Source organism: Dipodomys merriami, unplaced genomic scaffold (assembly GCF_024711535.1).
Source record: "Dipodomys merriami isolate MVZ:Mamm:240054 unplaced genomic scaffold, mDipMer1.0.p SCAF_893, whole genome shotgun sequence".
In the NCBI taxonomy this organism is placed as follows: domain Eukaryota; kingdom Metazoa; phylum Chordata; class Mammalia; order Rodentia; family Heteromyidae; genus Dipodomys; species Dipodomys merriami.
The window spans coordinates 199,603-203,562 of NW_027206505.1; the positions used below are offsets into that span (position 1 = coordinate 199,603).

Here is a 3,960-nt window from a genome sequence, read left to right on the forward strand (position 1 = left end):
TGGTCCTACAAAATATTTTCATAATACAAAACAACAGTAATATCTTAATTTAAAAATTTATGGATTCCATGGTATTCTTCCACGTGAATTGCCTGACTTTGGTGTCAAAATGTATTCAAGAGTTGTTTGTATGCATCTATAATGATTTCTGCAGAGTTTGCGATTTTTTAAAATTTTATCTTATCTGTTGAAATGAATAGTATAGAAATTAAAGAAATTCCTGGTGCTTGTCTGAAAAAAAAGTATCTATGTTTCTATAAAGTTCATAATCTATTTCATTGTCTTCTAGATATAATACTTTGCAGTCTATATTGTTTTATAATATATAGGTTCATTAATAAATGTGTCCTTTCAGATTACATTCTATATAGAAAAAGTTTAAGATTCCTTTCTTCCGAGGTCCTTATATTATTTTATTTCTTTGGGATAAAAAGATAATGTTATCTAATTTCAAGTTTTGTAAAGGTTATTCTATGTAAGGGCCTTTCGAAGGTGAAGATTTAATACACTGATGTCAAACTAACCTGTAATTCTATGAATTACAGGTTTTGTTACACTTGTATTTTTGTAAACATCTTTTAATAACTGTTTTTCATTTCCTGCATTTGAAGAATGAAAAATATGGAATACTTCACAAATTTTCATACCATCCTTGTGCAAGTGCCATGTTAACTTCTGTATTGTTGTAATTTGGGTAGACCTGCTGCTGAAGCATGGAGTATCCTCTTAATTTAAGTAGTTAATGATGCAATCTTTATACAGGCATATATCCTTGGTTGCCTATTTGTAACAAGGAACCTTTATTGTTCCTAAATATGCGATTGATCTTATTTCTCTAAATTTCTGTGTATAGTGGCAAAAACTTATATTGTTTAGTCGATTGCTCACATTTGCAATTTTTTGTCAATGGCTTTTTTGTCGTTTTCATTTTAAATTTGATCATATTTTGAAGCCTTTATAGCTAAGTCCAAAGGTGATGGCTTTTCAAGTACTTATTTATCAACTGATTTACCTTTGTGGAGCTAATGGAATCAAAGTAAGCCTTGCTTAAGAGCTACTTCTAAACTTCTGCAGCTTAAAATTTCCTAAATGAGGTCTTAGTGGTACAAATGTCTTGCTTACCCTTCACCCTTCTTCCATGTAGGAACAGACCAACCAGAATATCTTACCCTGACAGCATAGATTGTCTTACTGGAACAAAACTAATCTTAGATACAAGGGTTCATAGAAAGATGAACACTGCAGACCGAATTATTCAGAATAGAAGGTATTTTATCAAAATATAATTGTTTATTATACCTATCATTTCAAAACTAGCTAAAGCCAAGAATGTGAAAAAATTGTTCATATGCATGTTTACCTAATATCCTGGCCTGTCTACCATCCAACCAGGCAGGAACTTACACTACTGACTTTCTTTCACCAAATATTTCCATACCTCCTGGAGAAATCCATATGTTTCTCCTCGATATTAGGCCTTAAATTGGTAATGTTTTAATCAAAGTGTTTCCTCTTGCCTCCAGTCTGTAAATTTACAAATGGTAAAGTTTTAGGTCTAACTCTACCAAAAACTGAGGTAGAGATAATGGAATAATACTTTAAAGCAGAGTTGCCTTTGATACCCTAACCACAACAGAACAATTGCTAACAGAAAGTAATTGAAGACCCATCTCAATTTCTCACTTTCTATAATATTTCAGTGCCCCAATTCCTTGCAGGAATTAGCAGTAAGCAATTGTGAAATGTAAAGCAACTTAAAATGAAAGATGAGATCCCAAAATATGAGAGAAAGTACTGTAGTTCAAACTTTCAATTTACAGATGACCAGCCCATATGAGTAAACAAAATCACAAATGTCACAAGATTATTTTTAATACGCCTCTCCTAATGATGAATGAAAGATTTCAGTCCAGCATAATTAGGACAAAAAATAATTCCTGGAATGATAGATCCATAATTGTTCTACCAAAGCTAGGAAAACTTGACTTAGAGGTCAAATATAATTTTGAAAAACATTAAGTGAGAAGACCCTTAGTACTTCAAAACACTGGTACTTCAGTAAAACTTGGTTCTGTAGTCTAAAAATGTTGTCATTCTCAAACCAATGATAACCTACATTTAATCTCTTGAAAGTATATAACGTTTCAAATAAACTTTTAAAAATCATATTCACCAAAATAACACTTGACAAGTAGATGATAGTGACATTAAAAGTTTTTCAAGTGTAGGAATCAAGTTACAATAGAGTTGATTTATTTACCCAGCACTAATGCCAAATAAGTTCAACCATTCATTAAAGTGTAGAAATAGTATCTTGCACAATTTGCGTTGTTCAGTAGGTGCCTTCCAGAAATGTGTTAAATCGATCAGCCTCCCATAATTCAAACCCAAATATTAGCTAATAAACTAAATTTCATCACATAAGAATGTACATTTTAAAAAGTTACTAATAGTTGCCTTATCATGTGTTGCCTTATCATAATTTCCCTATCTTTCTAACATAGTAAGAAATATGACTTTAAGTCTTGATTATGGGTACTGATCCGAGATGTGACAAACATAAAATTTGTCTTCTATTTCTATCATATTCCTCTACAGTAATAAATTTTAGTTTTCTTCTTTGTCCAAAACTTATAGGTAGTAGAAAATATCGTCCCATGTAAAATAAAATAATGACACACCAATGTACAAAGCCATTTATAAAAACTGGTAGTTAGTTATAAATTCTAAGTGATTTTTAAACCTTCTTGTTGACTAAAGATTAATCTTCAAAAAAGATGAGAATAAAATCATGTCTAGGTGCTTCACGTCTCCAGTCTTACAAATTGTTATTGCAGATGAATGAATTATGGAAATATAAGCTGACATCAGTTCAAGTATATGCAGGATTGAAACTCCATGGAATGTATATAAAACTTTCAAACTATTAACCGACAGTTTAACAGAATGACTATCAGGAAGTTGAAACCAGAAAGGAATAATAGTAAAGACATAAAATGAATGAAAAACGGAACAAGGGGCAAGTACAGCTAGAATACTCAATGTACAAATGTAATAAAGGAAGTGGTAAATCTAAAATAAATCTTGGAGAAAGGGTTGGTTGAGAATGATAGAAGGAGTGCCTCTGATCCAGGAGCATTGGACAATTAGGTGGACATATTTAATTGCAACACACTTGCGCAACCTTTTGAAATTCAGTTAAAAACACAACTACAAACAAAAACACAAAAATCACAACCAAACAGCAATCTCTAGAAAGTATGTATATGAGCTCACAAAATTTTAAGCAGTTAATGAAGGGCAGTCATGGGCAAACAAACAAAGATATCCAAAGATGGCAGTTTGGGGTAGGGGAGAATTTTGAACAGATTTGAATAGATTCTCAAAGGTTATAAATCACCTACATCGACTGCAAATATTTTCTTCTGTGAGTATTCCTTTTTTTGGGGGGGGGGCGGTCGTGGGGCCTAAACTCTGGGCCTGGGCGCTGTCCCTCAGCTATTCAGCTCAAGGCTAGCGCTCTACAATTTGAGCCACAGCTCCACTTCTGGCTTTTTTTCTTTTTGCTTCTGTGATGATGAGGAATCGAACCCAGGGCCTCAGGCATGCAAGGCAAGCGCTCTACCACTGAGCCACTTTCTCAGCCCCCATTCTGTGAGTATTCTTTGTCTGAAATGGTTACTCCAGTCCTGAGCCACACTTCATAGCTGGTGAAGATAGAATGGAAGAAACAAGATCAAGAACCCATTACACCACTGGAGAGATAACAGTCCTCTATGGTTTTTCTCATCTTTCTTCACTACTCTTTTCTCATACTTTTAATAAAGTCAAGTGATTTTGAATTACATCTTTCCTTCTTTATGAGAGAATTACTGTTTGGTAATTAAATGTCAATTCACAAATTTTGATGTCTTTTTTTTTACGAACTTTGAATTTAAATTCCACTACAATCTTGTATGC

At 33.0% G+C, this 3,960-nt stretch overlaps 1 pseudogene; it reads right to left on the reverse strand.

The window, feature by feature from the left end:
- Positions 1-615: 615 nt before the first annotated feature.
- Positions 616-715, reverse strand: LOC138820518 (U6 spliceosomal RNA; annotated as a pseudogene).
- Between the last annotated feature and the right edge of the window lie 3,245 nt (positions 716-3,960).